At 45.0% G+C, this 26,822-nt stretch overlaps 1 long non-coding RNA gene across 1 annotated transcript; it reads left to right on the forward strand.

Annotated features, from left to right (window-relative positions):
* Positions 1–11,692: 11,692 nt before the first annotated feature.
* On the forward strand, positions 11,693–21,313 carry LOC123089760 (uncharacterized). The gene is made up of 11 exons (XR_006442373.1): positions 11,693–12,113; positions 12,198–12,324; positions 13,346–13,461; positions 13,534–13,592; positions 13,683–13,758; positions 14,885–15,115; positions 15,962–16,227; positions 17,028–17,227; positions 17,789–17,964; positions 20,245–20,355; positions 20,940–21,313. It is a non-coding gene; the product is annotated as an uncharacterized lncRNA (long non-coding RNA).
* The last annotated feature ends 5,509 nt before the right edge of the window (positions 21,314–26,822 follow it).

Genomic DNA, 26,822 nt, shown 5'->3' on the forward strand with positions numbered 1-26,822 from the left:
CTTGTTCTTAGTTGTATTTCTGGTCACACTAGCAGGAATCTGGTACTATATTTGACTGGCACAGCTGCCAGTATCACAATTAGTTGGAAATGTTTGAAATATGCCCTAGAGGCAATAATAAATTAGTTATTATTATATTTTCTTGTTCATGATAATCGTTCAGTATCCATGCTATAATTGTATTGATAGGAAACTCAGATACATGTGTGGGTACATAGACAACACCATGTCCCTAGTAAGCCTCTAGTAAACTAGCTCGTTTATCAATAGATGGTCATGGTTTCCTGACCATGGACATTGAATGTCATTGATAACGGGATCACATCATTAGGAGAATGATGTGATGGACAAGACCCAATCCTAAGCCTAGCACAGATCGTGTAGTTCGTATGCTAAAGCTTTTCTAAATGTCAAGTATCATTTCCTTAGACCATGAGATTGTGCAACTCCCGGATACCGTAGGAATGCTTTGGGTGTATCAAACGTCACAACGTAACTGGGTGGCTATAAAGGTGGATTACAGGTATCTCCGAAAGTGTCTGTTGGGTTGGCACGAATCGAGACTGGGATTTGTCACTCCGTGTAAACGGAGAGGTATCTCTGGGCCCACTCGGTAGGACATCATCATAATGTGCACAATGTGACCAAGGGGTTGATCACGGCATGATGTGTTATGGAACGAGTAAAGAGACTTGCCGGTAATGAGATTGAATAAGGTATCGGGATACCGACGATCGAATCTTGGGCAAGTACAATACCGCTAGACAAAGAGAATTGTTTACGGGATTGATTGAGTCCTTGACATCGTGGTTCATCCGATGAGATCATCGTGGAACATGTGGGAGCCAACATGGGTATCCAGATCCCACTGTTGGTTATTGACCGGAGAACGTCTCGGTCATGTCTGCATGATTCCCGAACCCGTAGGGTCTACACACTTAAGGTTCGATGACGCTAGGGTTATAAAGGAAGTTTGTATGTGGTTACCGAATGTTGTTCGAAGTCCCGGATGAGATACCGGACATCACGAGGAGTACCGGAATGGTCCGGAGGTAAAGATTTATATATAGGAAGTCTTATTTTGGTCGCCGGAAAAGTTTCGCGCATTATCGGTATTGTACCGGGAGTGCCGAAAGGGGTCCGGGGGTCCACCTGCCCCGGGGGGCCACATGGGCTGTAGGGGGTGCGCCTTCGCCCATATGGGCCAAGGGCACCAGCCCCAAGAGGCCCATGCGCCAAGGAGACTTGGAGAGGGAAGAGTCCAAAGGGGGGAAGGCACCTCCGAGGTGCCTTGGGGAGGATGGACTCCTCCCCCCCTCTTGGCCGCACCCCTTCCTTGGAGGAAGGGGCAAGGCTGCACCCTCCCCCCCTCTCTTGCACCTATATATAGTGGAGGGGAGGGAGGGGAAGCCACACCTGAGTCCCTGGCACCTCCCTCCCTCCCGTGACACCTCCTCCTCTCCCGCAGGTGCTTGGCGAAGCCCTGCAGGATTGCCACGCTCCTCCACCACCACCGCGCCATTGTGCTGCTGCTGGATGGAGTCTTCCTCAACCTCTCCCTCTCTCATTTCTGGATCAAGGCATGGGAGACGTCACCGGGCTGTACGTGTGTTGAACGCGGAGGTGCCCTCCGTTCGGCACTAGGATCATCGGTGATTTGAATCACGATGAGTACGACTCCATCAACCCCGTTCACTTGAACGCTTCCGCTTAGCGATCTACAAGGGTATGTAGATGCACTCTCCTTCCCCTCGTTGCTGGTTTCTTCATAGATAGATCTTGGTGACACGTAGGAAAATTTTGAATTTCTGCTACGTTACCCAACAGTGGCATCATGAGCTAGGTCTATTGCGTAGATTCTTTGCACGAGTAGAACACAAAGTAGTTGTGGGCGTTGATTTTGTTCAATATGCTTGCCGTTACTAGTCCAATCTTGTTTCGACGGTATTGTGGGATGAAGCGGCCCAGACCGACCTTACACGTACTCTTACGTGAGACAGGTTCCACCGACTGACATGCACTTGGTGCATAAGGTGGCTAGCGGGTGCCAGTCTCTCCCACTTTAGTCGGATCGGATGCGATGAAAAGGGTCCTTATGAAGGGTAAATAGCAATTGACATATCACGTTGTGGTTTTGCGTAGGTAAGAAACGTTCTTGCTAGAAACCCATAGCAGCCACGTAAAACATGCAAACAACAATTAAAGGACGTCTAACTTGTTTTTGCAGGGTATGCTATGTGATGTGATATGGCAAAGAAGAATGTGATGAATGATATGTGATGTATGAGGTTGATCATGTTCTTGTAATAGGAATCACGACTTGCATGTCGATGAGTATGACAACCGGCAGGAGCCATAGGAGTTGTCTTTATTTATTGTATGACCTGCGTGTCATTGTACAACGCCATGTAATTACTTTACTTTATTGCTAACCGGTAGCCATAGTAGTAGAAGTAATAGTTGGCGAGACAACTTCATGAAGACACGATGATGGAGATCATGATGATGGAGATCATGGTGTCATGCCGGTGACGATGATGATCATGGAGCCCCGAAGATGGAGATCAAAAGGAGCAAAATGATATTGGCCATATCATGTCACTATTTGATTGCATGTGATGTTTATCATGTTTGTGCATCTTATTTGCTTAGAACGACGGTAGTAAATAAGATGATCCCTCATTAAAATTTCAAGAAGGTGTTCCCCCTAACTGTGCACCGTTGCGGAAGTTCGTCGTTTCGAAGCACCACGTGATGATAGGGTGTGATAGATTCTTACGTTCACATACAACGGGTGTAAGCCAGATTTACACACGCTGAACACTTAGGTTAACTTGACGAGCCTAGCATGTACAGACATGGCCTCGGAACACAAGAGACCGAAAGGTCAAGCATGAGTCGTATGGTAGATACGATCAACATGAAGATGTTCACCGATGATGACTAGTCCGTCTCACGTGATGATCGGACACGGCCTAGTTGACTCGGATCATGTAATCACTTAGATGACCAGAGGGATGTCTATCTGAGTGGGAGTTCATGAGATGAACTTAATTATCTTGAACATAGTCAAAAGATCTTTGCAAATTATGCCATAGCTCGCGCTTTAGTTCTACTGTTTTAGATATGTTCCTAGAAAAATATAGTTGAAAGTTGACAGTAGTGATTATGCGGACAATAGAAAGCTTATGTCCTTAATGCACCGCTCAGTGTGCTGAACCCCAAACGTCGTTTGTAGATGTTGCGAACATCTGACATACACGTCTTGATAACTACGTGATAGTTTAGTTAAACGGTTTAGAGTTGAGGCACCAAAGACGATTTCGAAACATCGCGGAACATATGAGATGTTTCGAGGGCTGAAATTGGGATTTCAAGCTCGTGCCCACGTCAAGAGGTATAAGACCTCCGACGATTTTCTTAGCCTGCAAACTAAGGGAGAAAAGCTCAATCGTTGAGCTTATGCTCAGATTGTCTGAGTGCAACAATCACTTGAATCGAGTGGGAGTTGATCTTTCAGATGAGATAGTGATGTTTCTCCAAAGTCATTGCCACCAAGCTGCTAGAGCTTCGTGATGAACTATAACATGTCAGGGATAGATATGATGATCCTTGAGGTATTCACGATGTTTGACACCGCGAAAGTAGAAATCAAGAAGGAGCATCAATTGTTGATGGTTGGTGAAACCACTAGTTTCAAGAAGGGCAAGGGCAAGAAGGGACACTTCATGAAACGGCAAATCAGTTGCTGCTCCAGTGAAGAAACCCAAGGTTGAACCCAAACCCGAGACTAAGTGCTTCTGTAATAAGGGGAACAGCCACTGGAGCAGAATTACCCTAGATACTTGGTAGATAAGAAGTCTGGCAAGGTCGATAGAAGTATATTGGATATACGTTATGTTAATGTGTACTTTACTAGTACTCCTAGCAGCACCAGGGTATTAGATACCGGTTCGGTTGCTAAGTGTTAGTAACTCGAAATAAAAGCTACGGAATAAGCGGAGACTAGCTAAAGGTGAGCCGACGATATGTGTTGGAATGTTTCCAAGGTTGATGTGATCAAGCATCGCACGCTCCCTCTACCATCAAGATTGGAGTTAAACCTAAAATTGTAATTTGGTGTTTGCGTTGAGTATAGACATGATTGGATTATGTCTATCGCAATACGGTTATTCATTTAAGGAGAATAATGGTTAATCTATTTATTTGAATAAATACCTTCAATGGTCTTGCACCTAAAATGAATGGTTTATTGAAATCTCGATCGTAGTGATACACATTTTCATGCCAAAAGATATAAGATAGTAATGATAGTACCACCTGCTTGTGGCACTGCCATTTGAGTCATATTGGTGTAAAACGCATGAAGAAGCTCCATGTTGATGGATCTTTGGACTCACTCGTTTTTGAAAAGTTTGAGACATGCAAACCATGTCTATTGGTGTATACGCATGAAGAAACTCCATGCAGATGGATCGTTTGGACTCACTTGATTTTGAATCACTTGAGATATGCAAATCATACCACATGGGCAAGATGACTGAAAAGCCTCGGTTTCAGTAAGATGGAACAAGGTAGCAACCTATTGGAAGTAACACATTTTGATGTGTGCAGTCCAATGAGTGCTGAGGCATGCAGTGAATATCGTTATGTTCTGACTTCACAGATGATTCGAGTAGATGTTGAGTATATTTACTTGATGAAACACAAAGTCTGAATTATTGAATGGTTCAAGTAATTTCAGAGTGAAGTTAAAGATCATTGTGACAAGAGGATAAAATGTCTATGATATGATCATAGAGATGAGTATCTGAGTTACGAGCTTTGGCACGCAATTAAGACACTGTGGAAATTGTTTCACAATTAATACCGCCTGGAACACCATAGTGTGATGGTGTGTCCGAACATCATAGTTGCACCCTATTAGATATGGTGCGTACCATGATGTCTCTTATCGAATTACCACTATCGTTCATGGGTTAGGCATTAGAAACAACCGCACTCACTTTAATAGGGCACCACGTAATTCCGTTGAGACGGCATTGTTTGAACTATGGTTTGGAGAAATCTAAGTTGTCGTTTCTTAAAGGTTTGGGGCTGCGACGCTTATGTGAAAAAGTTTCAGGTTGATAAGCTCGAACCCAAAGCGGATAAAATGCATCTTCATAGGACACCCAAAACGGTTGGGTATACCTCCTAATTCAGATCCGAAAGCAATAGGGATTGTTTCTAGAAACATGTCCTTTCTCGAGGAAAAGTTTCTCTCGAAAGAATTGAGTGGGAGGATGGTGGAGACTTGATGAGGTTATTGAACCATCACTTCAACCAGTGTGTAGCAGGGCACAGGAAGTTCCTGTGGCATCTACATCAATTGAAGTAGAAGCTTATGATAGTGATCATGAAGCTTCAGATCAAGTCACTACTGAACCTCGTAGGACGACAAGGACGCGTACTGCTTCGGAGTGGTACGGTGATCCTGTCTTGAATGTCATGTTGCTAGACAACAATGAACCTGCGAGCTACGGAGAAGCAATGGTGGGCCCATATTCCAACAAATGGTTAGAAGCCATGAAATCCGGGATAGGATCCATGTATCAGAACAAAGCATGGACTTTGGTGGACTTGCCCCTTGATCGGCAAGCCATTGAGATAAATGGATCTTTAAGAAGAAGACGGACGTGGACGGTAATGTCACCGTCTATGAAGCTCGACTTGTGGCGAAGAGTTTTTCACAAGTTCAAGGAGTTGACTACGATGAGATTTTCTCATTCGTAGCGATGCTTAAGTCCGTCGGAATCATGTTAGCATTAGCTGCATTTATGAAATCTGACAGATGGATGTCAAAACGAGTTTCCTTACCAGTTTTGTAAGGAAAGGTTGTATGTGATACAATCAGAAAGTTTTTGTCGATCCTAAGGATGCTAAAAGGTATGCTGGCTCCAGCGATCCTTCTAAGGACTGGAGTAAGCATCTCGGAGTTGGAATATACGCTTTGATAAAATGATCAAAGATTTTGGGTTTATACAAAGTTTGTGAGAAACTTGTATTTCCAAAGAAGTGGGTGGGAGCACTATAGAATTTCTGATGAGTATATGTCGTTGACATATTGATGATCAGAAATGATGAAGAATTTTCTGTAAAGCATATCGGGTTATTTGAAAAGTGTTTTTCAAGTGAAAACCTGGATTAAGCTTCTTGAACATTGAGCATCAAGATCTACGAGGATAGATCAAAAAACGCTTAATGGTACTTTCAAATGAGCATATACCTTGGCATGATCTTGAAGGTGTTCAAGATGGATCAGTCAAAGAAGGAGTTCTTGCCTGAGATGTAAGGTATGAAGTTAAGACTTAAAGCTCGACCACGGCAGAAAAGAGAGAAAGGACGAAGGTCGTCCCCTATGCTTTAGACATAGGCTCTATAGTATGCTATGCTGTGTACCGCACCGGAAGTGTGCCTTGCCATGAGTCAGTCAAGGGGTACAAGAATGATCCAGGAATGGGGATCATTGGACAGCGGTCAAAATTGTCCTTGGAGTAAATAAGGACATGTTTCTCGATTATGGAGGTGATAAAGAGTTCGGCGTAAAGGGTTACGTCGATGCAAGCTTTAACACCTATCCGAGTGACTCCGAGTAGCAAACCGGATACGTATAGTGGAGCAACCATTTGGAATAGCTTCAAGTGGAACCTGGAAGTAGCATTTACAATATGACATAGAGAATTGCAAAGTACATACGGATCTGAATACTGCAGACCCGTTGACTAAAACTTCTCTCACAAGGAAAACATGATCAAACACCAGAACTCATTGAGTCTTAATCACATGGTGATGTGAACTAGTTTAGCGACACTAGTAAACTCTTTGGATGTTGGTCACATGGCGATGTGACCTATCAGTGTTAATCACATGGCGATGTGAACTAGATTATTGACTCTAGTGCAAGTGGGAGACTGTTGGAAATATGCCCTAGAGGCAATAATAAATTAGTTATTATTATATTTCCTTGTTCATGATAATCGTTTAGTATCCATGCTATAATTGTATTGATAGGAAACTCAGATACATGTGTGGGTACATAGACAACACCATGTCCCTAGTAAGCCTCTAGTAAAGTAGCTCGTTTATCAATAGATGGTCATGGTTTCCTGACCATGGACATTGGATGTCATTGATAACGGGATCACATCATTAGGAGAATGATGTGATGGACAAGACTCAATCCTAAGCCTAGCACAGATCGTGTAGTTCGTATGCTAAAGCTTTTCTAAATGTCAAGTATCATTTCCTTAGACCATGAGATTGTGCAACTCCCGGATACCGTAGGAATGCTTTGGGTGTACCAAACGTCACAACGTAACTGGGTGGCTATAAAGGTGCATTACAGGTATCTCCGAAAGTGTCTGTTGGGTTGGCACGAATCGAGACTGGGATTTGTCACTCCGTGTAAACGGTGAGGTATCTCTGGGCCCACTCGGTAGGACATCATCATAATGTGCACAATGTGACCAAGGGGTTGATCACGGGATGATGTGTTACGGAACGAGTAAAGAGACTTGCCGGTAATGAGATTGAACAAGGTATCGGGATACCGACGATCGAATCTCAGGCAAGTACAATACCGCTAGACAAAGGGAATTGTATACGGGATTGATTGAGTCCTTGACATCGTGGTTCATCCGATGAGATCATCGTGGAACATGTGGGAGCCAACATGGGTATCCAGATCCCGCTGTTGGTTATTGACCGGAGAACGTCTCGGTCATGTCTGCATGATTCCCGAACCCGTAGGGTCTACACACTTAAGGTTCGATGACGCTAGGGTTATAAAGGAAGTTTGTATGTGGTTACTGAATGTTGCTCGGAGTTCCGGATGAGATCCCGGACGTCACGAGGAGTTCCGGAATGGTCCGGAGGTAAAGATTTATATATAGAAAGTCTTATTTTGGTCGCCGGAAAAATTTCGCGCATTATCGGTATTGTACCGGGAGTGCCAAAAGGGGTCCGGGGGTCCACCTGCCCCGGGGGGCCACATGGGCTGTAGGGGGTGCGTCTTGGCCCATATGGGCCAAGGGCACCAGCCCCAAGAGGCCCATGCGCCAAGGAGACTTGGAGAGGGAAGAGTCCAAAGGGGGGAAGGCACCTCCGAGGTGCCTTGGGGAGGATGGACTCCTCCCCCCCTCTTGGCCGCACCCCTTCCTTGGAGGAAGGGGCAAGGCTACGCCCTCCCCCCCTCTCTTGCACCTATATATAGTGGAGGGGAGGGAGGGGAAGCCACACCTTAGTCCCTGGCACCTCGCTCCCTCCCGTGACACCTCCTCCTCTCCCGCAGGTGCTTGGCGAAGCCCTGCAGGATTGCCACGCTCCTCCACCACCACCGCGCCGTTGTGCTGCTGCTGGATGGAGTCTTTCTTAACCTCTCCCTCTCTCCTTGCTGGATCAAGGCATGGGAGACGTCACCGGGCTGTACGTGTGTTGAACGCGGAGGTGCCCTCCGTTCGGCACTAGGATCATCGGTGATTTGAATCACGACGAGTACGACTCCATCAACCCCGTTCACTTGAACGCTTCCGCTTAGCGATCTACAAGGGTATGTAGATGCACTCTCCTTCCCTCGTTGCTGGTTTCTCCATAGATAGATCTTGGTGACACGTAGGAAAAATTTGAATTTCTGCTACGTTACCCAACAGGAAAAATCTGTTGAATTCTAGCTTGATAGAAATGTAATTTCCCCACTGCCTGCAATGTGTCAGTTTGCCTCCTAAATCTGAATCGCTGAAGCTACCAATCCTGGTCAACACTACCATTTTCTTTATATATTATATTCCGATGCCATCTAGATTAGATTGGGTTGGATATGTCTACGATCCTACGAGCTTCAGAAAGATTTGCTTTGTTAAAGCTAGAAAAATTGTCTTAGAAATATATCCATTTGCTTACATTGGCTGTGGTACATCGTGTGACTGATAACATGTTTTTTCTTATATACGCAGGTTATATGCTCCCTTTGAGAGACATTGATGAGGTGAGCCTTGCCCTATTCCTTTTTGTAATATCTGCACAATTTTACTGCTAAAAATGTAATGAACACTTCTGTCACTTTTTCTTACAAGCAGATAAGAAGAAGCCAGCATGCAGTTATTAATCCAGCAATTACTATATTTCTTGGAATGGGAGCTGGAGGACATGGAGTTCCTCCCTTAGGATGCCCTGATGGTAGGATTTAGCACTCGCAATCTTGCATAGTCACGTCAACTTTTTGCATCTTTCTTGATTCTTCTTCTGGCACTAAACATGGATAACGCCGCAAACTTAAATCCCTTTCACTGATTTTGCCATTCTAAGTTGTCAAATCTCATCCTGATGTGGCCGGCCTGCACTGCACCTAGTACGCACGACTTGCAAAAGCAACAAACAAAAAAAAAGTTTTTTTACCGGCGACCCAAGTCCAGGACCATCTACTGCTAGCACGGCTAGAGCAGTGGGAGGCCCTTCGCGCACACGGCTCTCATCACCGGCGACCTCTCGTCTCTTTCATCTTCAGCCGGTCCATGCGCCACCCGCCTTAGAATTGCAGTTCCAGTACCATACGGACATTGATCACATCTTTTCTTCTGCTCCCTTGAGGAACGACCATGCTGCCCGACCCGAGTCTACCATGTGCTGCGCCCTTGGTCGGGGCCGCGCAACTTGCCACCCATGCCCACACACGCTTTGCTGCCACCCGTCTTCTTCCCTATCTCCTCCGATCATCTCAATACCACACGACCCTCGACTCGCCCCTTCAACTCCCACCCGGCATGCATGATGCGGACGCAACCTCGTAGCTACTCCCTCTACCACAGTCACCACCACGGCCACCCCACCCAACCTCGTACGTGCCTCCGTGCACCAAGAATCCATACCATATACCATACCGTACGAAAAAACATTGATGGATTTCATTTACTAGGCGTTATCTGCGTGACGTGGAGCCTCTGCGGTCGGATCTACAAAACACGGACGACTGAGATCGATTCGATGGGGGCAATCCTCGAGAAGGCCGAGTTGACCAATGAGAACGCAGATCAAAATCAACGTCGGCCCTTATCTCGAGATATTCAAGGCTCCCAAGCGCCAATCCCTCTCTCGAATTATGTGGAGTTGGCGCTCTCCTCAAGGCCCGGAATTTTCGCGCGCATTCATAATAGGAGTTGAAACGATTAAAATGGAGAAAAAAACCCACCTTTATCCCGACCCAAGAAGCTGAGCGAAGGCTCAATTACCTCCTCCTCCTCCTCTAACCCAACCCCGACGCCGTCTTCCCTCCCGATTCCGCCGCCGTCGTCGACGGCACCCTCCTCTCCCCACGCGCGCACGCGGCCGCCATCGCCGGCATCGGCCTCTCCCCAAACGCGCGCGCAGCCTATCCCTCCTCCCGCCGGCCGCGGCCCCAACGCCGCCTCCGGTGCGCTCCTCCTTCCACATACACACGAGCCGAGCCGATCCGATCCGACCGCCACCGCAGCCTTCTCCTCCAACCTCCTCAGCGCTTGGAAACCTAGACGGCGGCCATGGCGACCGAGGGTGCAGCACAGGAATGCGCACCATCCACTACAGGAGGTACGCATCACTTCCTAGGAGCATGCCTGACGCGCACGGCTCTCGTCGCCGGCGACCTCTCGTCTCTTCCATCTCCGGCCGGTCCGTGCGCCACCCGCCTTACAATTACAGTTGCAGTACCGTACGTCTAACAGAGATCACATCTTTTCTTCTACTCCCTTGAGGAACGACCCTGCCGCCCGACCCGAGTCTATCCTCTGCTACGCCCTTGGCTAGGGCCGTGCAACTCGCCACCTAAGCCCACACACGCTTTGCTGCCACCCATCTTCCCTATCTCCTCCGATCCTGTCAGTACCACACAACCCTCGACTCGTCCCTTCAACTCCCACCCGGCATGCATGATGCGGATGCAACCTCATAGCTACTCCCTCTACCGCGGCCGCGGCCACGGCCACGACCACCCCACCTGACCTCGTACGTGCATCCATGCACCAGGAATCCATACCATACCGTACCGTACGAAACACAACTCGTGGGGAACATTTGATGGGTTTCATTTACTAGGCGTTATCCGCGTGACGTGGAGCCCCTGCCGTCGGATCTAGAAAAGATGGATGACTGAGATCGATTCGATGGGGGCAATCCTTGAGAAGGACGAGTTGACGAATGAGAACGCAGATCAAAGTCAACGCCGGCCCTTATCTCGAGATATTTAAGGCTCCCAAGCGCCAATCTCTCTTGAATTATGTGGAGCTCGCGCACTCGTCAAAGGCCCGGAATTTTCGCGCGCAGTCATAATAGGAGTTGAATCGATCGACTAAAATGAAGAAGAAAAAAACCACCTTTATCCCCACCATGGTTTTCACTTTCAGTGAGATTTCGGTGAAATTCACTGAATTTCTGTAATTTCAGTAGACACTGAAATATTATGTTTCGGCCAAAATATTTCAGCAATTTCAGTATAGCACAACAATTCCAATATTTTTTAAAATATTTTTTAATTTTTTTCAAAATTTCAATTGAATTCAAGTGAATATTTCAGTCATTTGGCTGAAACGGAAACTGAAATCACTGAAATTCACTGAATTTCAGTGAATTCGGTTGGTGCTGAAATTTTTCTAAAACTGAAATTGAAAACCATGATCCCCACCCAACCAAGCTGAGCGGATACCTCCTCCTCCTCTCACCCAACCCCGACGCTGTCTCCTCTCCCGATTCCGCCGCCGCCGCCAGCGACGACGACTCCTCTCCTCCAACACCGCCGCCGCTGAAGACACCCTCCTCCTCTCCCCACGCACGCAAGTCGCCGCCACCGACCTCCTCCTCTCCCCGAACACGCGCGCAGCCTACCCCTCCTCCCGCCGGCCGTGGCCCCAACGCCGCCTCCGGTGCCCTCCTCCTTGCAATCGCACACGAGCCGATCCGATCCGATCTGATCCGATCCGGTCCGGCTCCCTGCTCCCACCGCCACCGCAGCCTTCTCCTCCAAGCTCCTCAGCGCTCGGAACCCTAGACGGCGGCCATAGCGACCGAGGGTGCAGCACAGGAATCCGCACCATCCACTACAGGAGGTACGCATCCTTCCTCTTGTAATCTCCCCTTCTTCATGGTTTTCTTCATGTGTGCCCCTGATGTGTTCGCTTATGGGTGTGCAGTTCGGGGGGGATCTGGTGAGGATGACAACCAAAGGTCACCACCATCTCTTGCCAAGACGTGACCTTGCTTCAATCTCCCTCCCGCCCTGCCATGATTCGATTGTTTTCCTCCTCAGCATAGGCACAGGTGATGCTCTCCCTCATGCTCTGTACACCTTTCTACACCGTACCTTTCTGAACTGATCAGCACAGCAGCATTAACAAGTCCAGCTTATACTGTATGCTCTTATGAATCTGCCACCACTACCTCAGTTTCCACTTACTACTGAATAATCTATCTGAACATGAGTGCCTTGCACTTATTTTCAATGTTATTAAACACATCGCCCTTCTCATTGTACACATTTTTTACCTGGACAGTAGTGCGTATACATCATCATATACTGCGTGCCCGCGGCCATCCAGCAGTGGTGACCTCAATTTTGTGCTAGGGTTGTACATTCAAGTTTCTGCTCCTCGAATTCATATCCTACAGTTCTAGTGCCGACAAAATAAGCTGTTGTAATCTGTTTGGAAACCCCCTCTCCTACAAGGGCTTGTGTTGCTACAAGTAACTAAAAGGAGGCTTTTTTCACGGATCATCACATATGTGTGTGATAAGTAAACTGCTGTGCTTTGCGCTGGCCGTCTACATGTTAGATGTGTTCTTTCCACAACAAGAACAATGAATACTAAAACAATCTTTTCTAGCATGGCTTGTTCCCAGCCACCTGAGATTTTATAATCTTGCTAAAGCAGTCACTACCTTTCATACGAATGCACTTTTAGCGGATGTTATTCTCACTGGTCTGCTATATTTTGTTCATCAAGACCTTCATGTTTGCTCCCTGGACGATTCAAGTCTGAAAGATTCATATTTCGGTCTAGACTGGTTTCAGTGATCGAGATTAGTTCAGATGCTCTTTTTCTTGTATGGCAAATATGCTATATCAAGTATGCTAGAGTAGGAATACAGGCTCTTTCTATGATAAATAAACCAGATAAAAACGAATTGATGAAATAGCCAAGCAGCTACCATTGCATGTTAATTATATGGTCTTTCGGACTGAACCTTTTTTCTGCAATTTTCTTATCTGTTCTGCTTGCAAAAGCTAAGACTGATCTTTTGCTACATTTTGTGTTAATGAGTAAATGTTTGTTTTGTACAGAAAAATCAGTGCTAGAGATTATAATTTCTTCATGTATAATACACCATGTTTTTAGCACAACTCATGCTGCAGGCGTCGGGTGCAGCGCAGGATCCGCACACCCTCTCCTACAGGAGGTATGCGTCCCTCCTCTTCTACCCTTCTTCTGGTTTACTTCATGTCCGCATCTGATGTGTTTTCTTGTGCAGTTCGAGGGCAAGGAGAAGCTGCTCCAACTGGTGAGGTCACCACAATCTGTTGCTAAGAGGTGACTTTTTTGTCCCCCTCTGTTTGTTTCTGTTTCTGTTTCTGTTTTGATCTGTCTGCCCTAATGTGTGTGGTCCTTCTTCTTCGACAGACCACAGCGATTGGATTGATTGATGGGGACTCTTCTTCCCTGCCACGATTCGTCTTCCTCCCCTGCATACGCACAGGTGACGAGTCACTGCTCTGCCTCATGCTTTGTGTGTGCGCGGACATCGAGCCGTGGTGACCTCAAGTTTGTGCCGGCCGTCTAGGGTTTTTACATTGACATTTGTGCTTCTCCAATCAATTCTAGAGTATTAGTGCCAAGCAAATAAGCTGTAATCTGTTTGGAAACCCCCTGCCCTACAAGTAACAAGAGAGGCTTTTGTCATGAATCGTTACATCTGTGTGATAAGTGATCTGCTTTGCTTTGCGCTGGCCGTCTAGACGTCAGATGTGTACTGTTATGTTCATGTCGTGATAAATAGAGTTGAATGAGATTGCTGGTTCTGATTTCATGATTCCGAGTGTCACAAACTGAGTGTATTATTGTCCTACTTGTTTGTGATTTTCACGAATCAGAAAATTTATTTTTGTTAAACACCACTCGTTTTCTTCGGTTCATATGCATTTGAAATACTCCTAACAAGGCTTACGACTTGTGAAGTTTGGTTGCTACAAACAAATCATATTATTGGTGCTTTAACCAAGAATAGATAGTACACATACTATAGATGCTTTAGCTTGCAGAAACCCAAATTCATTCTAAATTTATGATGTTCGGTTTGTTTTGTAGTCCAAGATATGGTGTACAATTATACTGAGCTCAGAAGAGTTTGGAAGAAATATAAGCTAAACTTGAATGCTGATACTAAAGTAAAAAAGCAGTAATATAACTGGACCTAAATAATTTTGTCCTGCACTGGAGTAATGTTGGTGTTGCGACCCAGCTTTTCACTTCTCCATTGAATCAAAGGAGGGTTGTAAACTAGCATTCGGGTTAGGACGGACAAGGTCTTCACCAAGAATAAAATTATTGTACTTTGGCAATGTGCCGAGCAAATAATTATTCCATATGTATCTTCTGATATACTCCCTCTGTTCCAAATTAGTTGTCGCTCAAACGGTTGTATTTAGCATTGTAATATGTCTAGATACATCTATTTCAGCGACACCTAATATGAGATGGAGGGAGTATGTTTCAAAATCAAGACTTTTAAAAACCAAGGTTCAGCCAGTCCCAAATCAGTTACCTATTTGTTATCGTAAATAAATAAACTCGAGTATAACAATGCTGTCTTGCTTTCTAATCAGGTACCAACACCTAGTAGAGGTTTGAGATGCGGGTGCACAAGGGGGTCATCGACCTCGTCAGCTCCCTGGATGTTGTCCAGGAGATCACTATCGAGATGTTGAGGTGACTATCAGCGACCAGTAGTGGTCATGAAGGGAGTCAAGGACCCGCAGCTGTCGGTTGTGGGCCCCGTTAGGATGCCCACCAAGGTGCTCAACATCACGACAAGGAAGTCCCCAGCTGTGCGTAAGGTGACCTCTCTCGCCTCTGTTGGATCCTATTTACTTGGTTGATCTGTACAGTTGGATTCTTTTTGGTTGATCTGTACAGTACCTTGCACTGCCCTACCAGTATTGCCTCGCCCTGGTGAATTTCATGCTAGCCAATATGCTATAGCGACTTCTAGGGTTTTTTGGATGTCACATGTCTGCTTCTTGATTTCTATGATATCAGAGCTAAATTAGCTCTAATTTGTTTGGTCCTTCGCAGGAACTCATCTCCTACAGACAGTAACGTGAGCTTTGAAGCTCTATTTTGTTGTTGATACATCAAAGTGTTTGTCTCTATTCTGTGCAATTTGTAATTAGTAAGGGATTTCTTTTATGCTGGATAAATTCCAGATCATAGTTTCTGTCTTCTAGACCTTGTTTAGTTACTACTATGGTAGCCTAAACTACCTCCACTATTCTGGAGCTACTCTTATGATCAAGTGTATATTCTGTTAACACTATGATGTAGTGTGTGGATGTTAACGAGTAAACAACTTCATGTTTTATAATTCTAAGTACTGTGCAGTAGTACTTGGCTTGCTTGGTTTTACATTAGATTATTAAGGCTCCTTTTCTGATCATGTTCACCATCTTTGCTTTGTTGATGTATTGGGGGTAGAACATCTTATAATTGTGAACAGAGGGAGTAGAATATTAAAATTTTCCATTATACTCCCCCTGTAAAGAAATATAAGAGCTCTTATGTTTCTTTGCATAGGGAGTAGAATAGAAGAACTTGGCAGTTTGTCCAACTGATCTCTATTAGCTTGCTTGCCATGTCCATATTGTTTTGGCGGCATACTAAGCTATGTATGTTCTCAACTGCAGGTGTTGCCAACTGCTGTTGACAACCAGACGCAAGTGGGTATCCTTGTTGGAACTTGGAAGGTGTGGTTGAGATGGCAATGGATAGCAAGCTCCTGGGCGAGTCTGACCTCGTAGGCATCCCGCCAGCACCAAGGGGCATGCCACATAATGAGGTGGCCACTGCCGCCTAAGACCAAGTCCACCTCCACAATGGTGTGTTGTGAGAGGTGCGGCCTCTGGTTTCTCTGCCATGTTCGCATCGCTCCCACCTGAATCGACAGTTTGTTGTACGGTTGAGCACATATCTCCTCTCTGTTGATCCAAACAATGTTCTTAGTAGGATTGTGCATTTAATAAAATCATGCGACGCATTTGGTTCACGGTCAGGTAACGTAATGGGCTTCGGTTTCGGGAAGCTCTCCTTCCGATCTCGTTTTACTAGATACGAGCTTTGTTTGGTTCATGCGGTTGGGCCCGGTTTCCCAATCACCCGACGTTCGACTGTTTTTGACTCCGCGAAGAAGCGTATCAGGAAACGTGGTTAGCGAATATGTAGTAGGCGAAACAAACGCTGTCTATCGTTTCCAAAAGCGGGGGTATCAGGAAGCGCGCCAAACTGATCGAACCAAATGCGTCGATGGTGTCAATATACTCTTGTTAATTTCAGTGTTTCTACCCATAATATACTCATGCTTATTTTGTAGCCTTTATTAATCACGCTACTGTGATTCTTAGTTTTTTTTTGTTTGGTGAACTATGATTCTTAATTGGTACTACCTCCATTTGGAATTAATTGTGTCTGAAATGAGTGTATCTAGTCGCGTTTTAGTGTGTAGATTCACTCATTTCAGTGACAGCTAATTCCGAACAAAGGGAGTGGGATTTAGCATATCTATCTCCAGTCATATTATTTATGTCAGATTTATGATGTGAGGTCTTGGTCTATCTTATCTGGGTAAATGATAGAATAAAGGTTCCATTTTGTTGTAGCATGGATATATGTTGACTGATCTCAAATATTGTTATGCTACCATTTTGTTTTGTGTCCATTCATGAGTGGCTTGACTCAGATGTTTCAATATTACAGGAGAGCATAGATGAAGAAATAAAAACCTGGAAGTCATGGTTGTTACAGGCTGGGGAACTTTGATATGCATAAGGCCCATGTGGAGTCGGTTGTCAAGCTAAAGGCACTCGACACCGAGACCATCTAGCAGTTCGTACATGTCGTGATGATCTGAGCTCCCATGAGCTCCCATGACTGCCTCATTAGCTACAACTACTAAGGTGAGTCCATGCCTCCATGGTTTCTCTTTCCTCCTCTATCTGCCTTGTGAGCTAGCTTTCCGGACTGCTATGTGCCAGCCATCAAGCCGATGATGTAGTGCTTGTGGTCTATGGTTGCGGTTAATGGCTGGTGTTTTTACTGATTGACATGTTCAGGCTATGCCAGCACAATATTTACAAAAATATAGTATTCTAAAACCTCAGTTCTCCAATGGCTGGGCAATATCTACTTTGTTTTATAAACCACACATATTAACTATTCTCTCTTATTCGTGGCTGTAAATTTATGGCTGCCCTACCATGGTCGTTTCCTTCATGGTTTCCTTGATCCCTGTGGTAGACCAAAAATACACATGACAGAATGACATGGAAGAAGTATATTTTTTTCAAAGCACTTTATGTTAATGAAGCTTGCCTGCTTCATAACATTTAAAAACAACCATACCCTTTAAAATGCTATTTTCTTTCTTTGATAATAGGTATGTATGTGACAATCCTACCTATACCACAATGGCATTCTATAAGATTTATAATTTGATGAGTTGCTCCTCTCGTTTTTAGGGTACAGTTGATGCCTCCGGGAATTCTGGTTACCTTGGTCCATCTCAGCTAGTTTGACAAAAAAGGACTATCTGGAGTAATGCAAACATTACACACATGTACCTCGGCTTCCCGCAGCATGATGAGAATGGTTTACCCGCATCTATGGCGGAGGTGGCCACATCATCCTCGGTTTGGTGAGTCACTGGTCTTCTCTCTAGCACCACAATCTAATAAGACACATGTGTAGTGTGGTGATGGCTACGCAATAATTAGTTATTCTATTTTCTTCATCTATTTATACTTTCTAATGCAAGTTAGCTCTTGTTGAACTATCATACATACATTTGCAGTGGATTAAAACAACAATGGACCATGCCTTTCATGACAGAATCTTGTGAAATTTTGAACATCTGTAGCAAGCTATGGGGTTTGAGATATTTTTTTAGTACAAGTATTTCAATCCATCGCTCACTACCACTGCATATGTTTGGCTTATTATTAGTACTGGCTTAGTGCTCGTGCCTAGACTTCAAATCATTTGCATATTATGTGCAACCACATGGCAACATTAAGTTGACACGAGCATGATGAATGCTGGTGAATGGAAGGTACTACTGGGAGTGGCAGTGGATCTTCAGCTAGGAGGCAAGGTTGAGCATCCGCCATGTTTCAGATTGTTGGCCAATGTCATAGATTTGGCTCAACTCTTATGTAGTGATGTTGTTTCTGTTTCTATTAGTTTGGGCTAGTGTTCTGTTTTTTTTTTTGTAGTTTTTTCTTGCGTCAAGCTTTTGAACTACTCCCTCCATCCCACAATATAAGAGCCTTTTTGACACTAATGTAGTTTTTTCCTTGAATTTGCCACACTTATGTTACAGCTTTCTCCTTGAATTTGCCACAAATTACAACTGGGTAATTTTTTTTTCATGCTTCAATTAGACAAAAAGCTTTATGCCTTGTGTAATTTGTCGTTTGATGATAGAGATCGTAATTCCATAGCTTCTTCCAGGGGTGTTGAAGCTATGGTATGGCCTTTTCTTCTGTACATCTACTGTGAGCTTGTCATTCTTTGACCTATATATATATGTAATTGTGATGTTCCTCATGAAGAGGAAGCTGAGGTAAAGGAAAAGCAAGATTTATTTTTTCACCTGCGCAAAATTTTGAAGAATCATGGATGTGGTCTAAGAGAAAAGCATATTGCCAGTTTTGATGTTTTGAAAATTTGAGATGCAAGAGAATCATGACTTTTTTTTCTCTCCTTGCCTTGCGCCAACAACGAACTCACCTGGACCATCCCATTTAAACCTGGGAATGGTTTGGTCTCAAACCATAGTTTTAATTTGGTTTATTCATTGGGCTGCCTAAGTTTGGTTGTAATGGGCTGAGGCCCTGTTTCAATTTGGTTTGGTCTGGGCTTTAGTAATTAGTAGATTTGTTTGGTTTGGTCTGGACTGAGACAAATCGGTCTCAGGCCGGTTTCTGTCTACGTAGAAAACCAGTAGAGCAACCAAATCTACCTTACACGAGACGCCGACCAATACTTCCAGGCTTCCAGTCGGGATAGGGATCGCCGGCGCCGGCCGCTGGAGCTCCGATCGCAGCCTCCCTCACCCATCCGCCGCTGCAGAAGCGCCTGCCGACTTCACCGCCGTGCACGCCCACTCATAGCTGCCGCCGTCTCCCAGCTGATGCGCGCCAGGAACAGAAGCTGCCGCCGCCTCCCTGCCGGTGCGCCGCCCGAAATCGAAGCTGCCATCGCCTCCACGTTCCCCGGATGCTCCATCCCACCTTGGTCCTCATCCCTCTGGACCATGTTCTTTCCATTTTTTCAGAAATTTGAGATTAGTCTGTACAAAATTGGACACAAGCTGTACTAGTTCAGTTTACTGAGAAGCTGTACCAATTTATCCATGGTTTGAGTTTGTGGATTCAATCCAAAAATGAGAAACGGTTTGAATTGGATTGGGTTGAAAAAATCTGCAGTTTGGTTTGGTTTGGGTTCTAGCTGGCTCTTTTTGGATCGGTTTAATTTGGATCCTGGGCGTATATTCACATGGAATGGGCTGGATTTGGTCTGGATGTGAAACTATTCCCAGGCTTAATCCCATTTTATATGCTTTATAATAGGACACAGTTTTGTACTTAACACAAATGACTCAATTGCTTACGTCTCACTCTGTCAAGAATGTTTAAATACTTTGGACGACCTTCAAGTGCTCTGTGTGGACCATCTGTTCCATAAGCTAAAAACCAAACTGAATAACTGAATTGATGGCATCATTGTGCATTTAGATTATTATAAATTTCCTGTACCCAAACTTCGCTTGTTTTGGAGTTCCTGATAAGCTTTGACTGCTCCTGTCTATCTCAATATTTTCAGATTATTATATGTCTATCTTAATGCTTGACAAACCATCTTTTTAGTTTCCCTGCCTTGAGTACTAGTGACTGGTTTTTGCTCACATTTGTAGCACTGTTGTTGGGGTACCTTCCTGGACCACAGAGTTGTCTGGCACAAGTTTAGTCGGCAAAGCTCTGCATGCTCGGGTGCTCACTCTAACGTCTAATACCCTGCCATTCCGGTATTTGCTTCCTCTTTGGTTCCGACATACATAAGCTGCTGGTTCCTCTCCTTTATGAAGCTTTCTTTTAAGAAAACCATTTTAGTAGTTTCTTTACTACATCGAGTTCATGACTTGAACTTCGGTTGCTGAGATACATAATAAAATGGTTAGCCATGCTGGCAAAGCTTTTTGTAAGGTCATGCAGTAGTATTCTTTTATATGTTGATAATGGGGAAATCTGGTTACTTTGGAATCATTTTTACAACTAAATTAATCTATTTGGATTTGTTAGTTACATGCTGTTAATAAATGACCATAGATTTGCCAGGTGCTTGCCATTTTGGTGTTCTCCACATGATATTTCTTATGCATTGCTCCTATATGCATTTGCTGGCTGTTGCGGCTAGCAAATCAGTTGCCCACATAATGTTTGTAAACTTGGATTTCAGTTCACTGTTCATTGGATATAACTAAGTGTACCCTATCTGATTAAACCCATGGAGTTCCTATACATAGGGTCATTTGATATATTAATCCTGACAAACAGTTCATTATGTTATGTTGATCCTGTGTTCTAACACATGTTTAATTTGATCACGCAGTTTGCTTCAGCCATTGGCAAGAAGACTCGCATCAACATTGTCGTCATTTGGCATCTCGACTCTGGCAAGTTGACCACCACTAGCCATCTTATGTACAAGCTTGGAGGTATTGACAAGCGTGTGATCGAGAGGTTGGATTGGGAAGGTGCTGAGATGAACAAGATATCATTCAACTACACGTGGGTGCTTGGCAAGATGAAGGTTGAGCGAGAGAGGGGTATCACCATTGATATTGGCTTGTTGCCCTGTGGAAGTTTGAGACAAGAAAGTACTATCGCGTGTTGCACTAGTGCAGAACCGGGCAATAGCACCGGTTCGTAAGGCCCTTTAGTGCCGGTTCCATAACCGGCACTAAAGTGTGGGCACTAAAGCCCCCCCCCCCCCTTAGTACCGGTTCAACATGAACCGGTGCTAAAGGGAAACCACGTGGCACGAGCCAGCTCCAGGGGCCTGGAGCCATTTAGTACCGGTTGGTAAGACCAACCGGTACTATAAGGTTTGGGCTTTTTTTTAGTTTTATGATTTCTTTTTCATTTAATTTTGTGTTTCCATTTTAATTCTTTTTCGTTTGCTGGTATTTTACGATACTACACATTGTACACGTTATGCATATATATATACATATATATATATACATATATATATATATATATATGCATATATATATATATATACATATATATATATATATATATCATCAGTGTCTCACAAACCATCATATTAATCAATTCACACATAAACACATGTATAGCTATATACAATTTCTCCTACATATGCATGTTGCCTTCGGAGCCAGTGGCATTAGCCTAATTGGTGCCTTCGGAGCACGATGACAATTGGAAGTGGTTTTCATGGGGTGGTAGCGGGTAATAGTATTCTCCCTTAGGATTTATGACCTGGTCGAGCAAAAATCCCGCTATTTCCTCTTGAAGTGCTTCTACGCGCTCCGTTTCTAGGAGCTTGTCCCGCACCTCTGTGAACTGTTAAGAAGGAGATCAATATGCATGTGTATTAGTTGTGTGACTAGATATCGATAATGGTGTAAAAATTGGGAATAGTGTTTTGACAAGCGTACCCATTCCTGTCTTTGAGATCTGCTCCTTTCGGACGCCATCATGCGAATGTTCTCGCAAACGCAGAATGCACACAGATCAGTCCCCTGCGCCTGCTTCAGGGCCTTTACGAGAATGGAATTTGATCAGATAATAATTAATCAAGCATGATAATTAAAGAGATGGCAGCTAGCTAGCTAGCTAGTACTACTTAATTACTTACCTTGGGTCGAAACCATTTAAGCTTTTTTTTCATTCTCCTGGGGTCACGCTGATGAACCTTGCCCAAGCCCTGTCCGCCGACAAAGAAAATGAATAAAGGGGTTATTAAATAGTTCATATCATGAAAATGACGAACTAAATAGGCCGAGATATATAGTTAATAATGATTGAAATTACCTGTTGACTATCCCAAACAAGATGTTATAGTCAGTTTTTTCTTTGAGTAGTGAGTCCAGTATTTCAACTGTTCCGGCGTCAACTTTAATGATACACAAGACCCAGTGAAATCTGCATGCACACACGTTTGCATGTCTTAATTAAGCGGGCATATGTAAGCAAAAACATGTAGCTAGCTAGTAGACAAAAACAGAGAATTTGTAGTACAAGACAGTGTGACTCACTGGAAGTTGTAAGGAAGTAGTATATCTTCATTGTATTTGACGCGCTTCAAGAACTCTAGCATGTTGTCCTCTACGGCCTTTTGATGACGTGGATTTATTTTCCATGTGTATTCATTAACGGTGTTTGGGTCAATGAACCCAATGCCAAAGCGTCCACCTTTTCTCATTTCATACATCTTCATCCTACATATAATACCACAGAAAAGAATATAGTGATGATAATTACAGGTAATGATTGATCAAAAGGATCACTACAGCTAGCTTGAGACTTAAATTACAGAAAGAAATCACTTACAGACAATAGCAACTGACGATAGATTTGTCGAGTGCGTCTTGATTGTATAACTGAAACATTCAGAATACTCAACGGACACAGCTTTCTCATGGAAGTAATGCTCCTCCTTGACATTCACCATGAGGGACAATCGATCGGAAATCTTGGTAATGTTCATGTACCATTGATGCAATTCATACATTCTCGTTGGGAGGTTCTTGACCTTGTCTGGCTCGACCAAAGGTTGGCCCCGGACATATTTCCGTTTTATTTCATCCTCTCTAAGCACAGGCATGGGCTCGATCTCGAGGAGTTGTCCAACAGTGATTTTGAGAACTTCAGCCTGCATTATATGGTCCTCCGTTATTACCACATTGCCCACCTCGGGAACGTAAACTGTTTGCCCACAATAATATTGGGCGCGCGTACTGTCACGTGTTGTTGGCACAACAAGCGAGGGGATCGATTGCGCCGCCTGTTCTCCCAGCTGGAGAATGGTTTTCCCGCATTTTTTGACAGCTGCTTCTTGTTTTCTCGATCCCGAGCTCGCCTCCTTACGTAGACGTGCTCGATTTAACTTCCTGATGTGGCGCTCATAGTCTGTGTCAACAGGCTTGGGAGCTGGTGGTTGAGCCATACGAATGAAGTGGTCAATCGTTTCCTCAGGAACTTTTTCCCTTGGCGGCGGTGGCGGTTTCGGTGCAAAATGGGCTTCCAGCTCGGACTTCGATATGGCTGCGATTTCCTCCTCGGACCTGTCATAAGACCTCTGCGGAAGAGGCATGAGGCTTGGACCATATTTATATCGCTTGCCTCTGCCTGTACTTCCTGTACTACCTCGACTCGTACCGCTACGCACCATAGCTGCGGGGTGTCTCTTCTACGATTGCTGAGGCGGCGGAGACACCGGCTGATGGGGCTGAGTTGGACGAGGAGGAGTGGCCGCCTGAAGCTGTGCTGGACTTGGAGGAGGAGTGGCCTGAGGTTGTGCCGGACTTGGAGGAGGAGTGGACGTCTGACGCTGTGGCGGACTTGGAGGAGGAGGAGTGGCCTGACACTTTGCCGGACTTGCTGGACTTGCAGGAGCGGGAGACTGCTGACACGGTGGCGGACTTCGACGAGGAGTCAGATGACGCGGTGTCGGTGGCCTTCGAAAGATGATGCAATCCTTTTTCCATAGGATGATAGGATGGTTGGCGTCTCCGAGAAAGCGCTCGTCGTCACCTCCAGGAATGTCAAGCTCTAGCCCCGAATATGGGTGCACCACCTCGTCAACCATGACACGAGCATAGCGCTCTAGAATCGGGATGCAATGGTAGGTTGCTTTGGGGGTAACTGGAAAAGCAACGCCGTCCGCCACCTTCATGGATATGTTCTTCATTTTGACGTGTAGCTCGCAGCTAGTGTTCTCCATGATGTCATCCACGGGGTATCTACCCAGCATTGCGTCGTCCGGGGCGGAACCCACGCTGCTTCTCGGCATGGATGGGGCGGTGCTATCCAATGCTGGATCATTCGCTAGCTGCTGCAGCTGCTGAGACCCCCTTTGCTGGGTAAGTGAGTCGATCTGCTCCTGCTGCCGCTGGAATTTGACTACCAATTCCGCTTGACTTGCTTCTAGGCCTTGAAGGCGTTCATAGTCCCGCTTCCTCTGCTCCTCCTCCATCTTCCTCTTCTTCTCCTCCGCAATCTTCTTTCTCGCACGGGTTCTGTAGTCGGTGTTCCAGTCTGAAAACCCCTCATACCACGGAATAGCGCCCTTGCCTCGTGTTCTTCCCGGGTGTTCAGGATTTCCCAGGGCACGCGTAAGCTCGTCGTTCTCTCTGTTGGGCTGGAACACCCCCGATCGTGCCTCTTCTATTGCAACAAGTATCGCATCGTCGGCTCCCTTCAGACTTGCCCTCGTCGAAACATTGCCTGTCTTCGGGTCCAACTCCCCCCCCATGCGCATAGAACCAAGTCCTGACCCTGGGGGGCCAGCTCTTAGTAACCGGAGTGGCACCTGCATCCTCCATCTCTTTCTCAGACTTATCCCACTTAGGCATTGCCACCGCATAGCCACCTGGCCCCAGCTTATGGAACTTATCCTTTTTTTCGGCATTCTTCTTGTTTATTCTCGACCGTTCCTTAGCTAATTCCGAATCCTTGAATTTCACGAAATCGTCCCAATGAGCACGTTGGTTCTCTAGTGTTCCCTCGAATACTGGAGTCTTCCTTCCTCCCTTGACGTACTTGTCCCATTCACGATTCTTGTGGTTCTTGAATGCAACCGCCATCTTCCTAAGAGCAGCGTCCTTGACTTTCTGCACATCTGCTTCTGTGAAATGATCTGGTAGGGTGAAATGTTCCATGAGAGTATCCCAAAGCAGATCTTTTTGATTCTTGTCGACAAAAGTAACATCTGGACGTGGAGCAGCGTCCTCTTTGCCTTTTTGTCCTTTGTCTTTTGCTGGCTCTCTCCATTCTTGAAGGGAGATCGGGAGTTGGTCCTTCACAAGAACTCCGCACTGACGAACGAACTTGTCCGCAATCTTCTTAGGCGCTAATGGTTCGCCATTAGGTCTGACTGCCTCGATATTGTACTTTACGCCCTCCTTCAACTTTTTGTTCGGGCCTCGTTTCGTCCTTTTGCCTGAAGATTTGCTCGATCCGGATGGCTGAAAGAACAAAGATCGATTCGTTAATATATCTTCAAGTCATTTAAAACATGTGATGATCACCAGATACCTGCTTATATAAATATATATACCTCGCCGGTCTTTGTTGTTTCAGGATCAACATGTTCTTCGTCATCGTCATAATCGTAGTTCATGACTTCATCAATTCGGTCGTCGCGATCGAATATCATATCACCCTCTCCGGTGTTGTTTAGAAATTCGGAGCCGTCATAATCTTCTTCATTCTGATCATCATCTGGCCCGCGTATCATATCGAACATGGTCTGTTCTCCCTCTCTGTCGGTATTGTCTGCCATAGCTTTTATTTAACTAATTCAAAAGAAATATAAAACAATTTAGTATTCAAATTACATCGTCTCGAATAATAGATATAATCTCGAATACTTCGTCTAGAATAATAGATATAATCTCGAATACATCGTCTCGAATAATATATAATATTGAATAGTACATCACTGGCTAGCTAATTAAAGATCGAATACTACAGAAGAATCTAGGACACTCGCGGTTCCTGCGGCGCGGGCGGTGGACACCCAAAGAGAAGGAACCCTCACAGGATCATAGCTGAAGTGAGATCCCCGAAGATACTGCCAGGTATTGGAGAACCTGCCGCCCTCTAACGCAACCATGTAGCGATGGACGTGCTCGTCCTCCTCCCTGACACGGCGACATACCTCCTCCGGCGGGGCCGGGTCCCTCCGCACCGAAACTGGCCCACGCGAACGCCACCAAACGAGATCAGGGTCGACGACGGGACCCGGGGCCGGGTTCCTCATCAAGCGGCGCGCCCCTCCAGGCAGCACCTCCCAGTGCCAGCCCGGCGGAGCCCAGTCCCGGACATGGGTCGGCTGGACGTCGTCGCGGACGGGTCGACGGCGAGGATGAGGGCCGGGCATCGTCGAGAACAAATACTAGCTATATGCCCGCGAAAAGTAATATTTTTTAATGATTGGATTTTGATAACTAAAATTGCTAACATTTCTACTATTTCAAAAATCTATATACTATCATACTAATTAAGCATCTAACACTAAAAACAGAAAACACAACTTCTATACATCCATTAAAAAACTGAAAAACAACATTATATAAAAATTTCCATACTAATTAAACACTAATTATATCCATCTAACATGCATTCATACATATATAATAGTGAAAAAAAATAATCTAAATAATCTAAACTAATTAAACATACAAAATACGTATATACTAATATGTACATGCATTAATTCATACATATGTGTGTGTGTGTG

This window comes from Triticum aestivum, chromosome 4B (assembly GCF_018294505.1).
Source record: "Triticum aestivum cultivar Chinese Spring chromosome 4B, IWGSC CS RefSeq v2.1, whole genome shotgun sequence".
NCBI classification, from domain to species: domain Eukaryota; kingdom Viridiplantae; phylum Streptophyta; class Magnoliopsida; order Poales; family Poaceae; genus Triticum; species Triticum aestivum.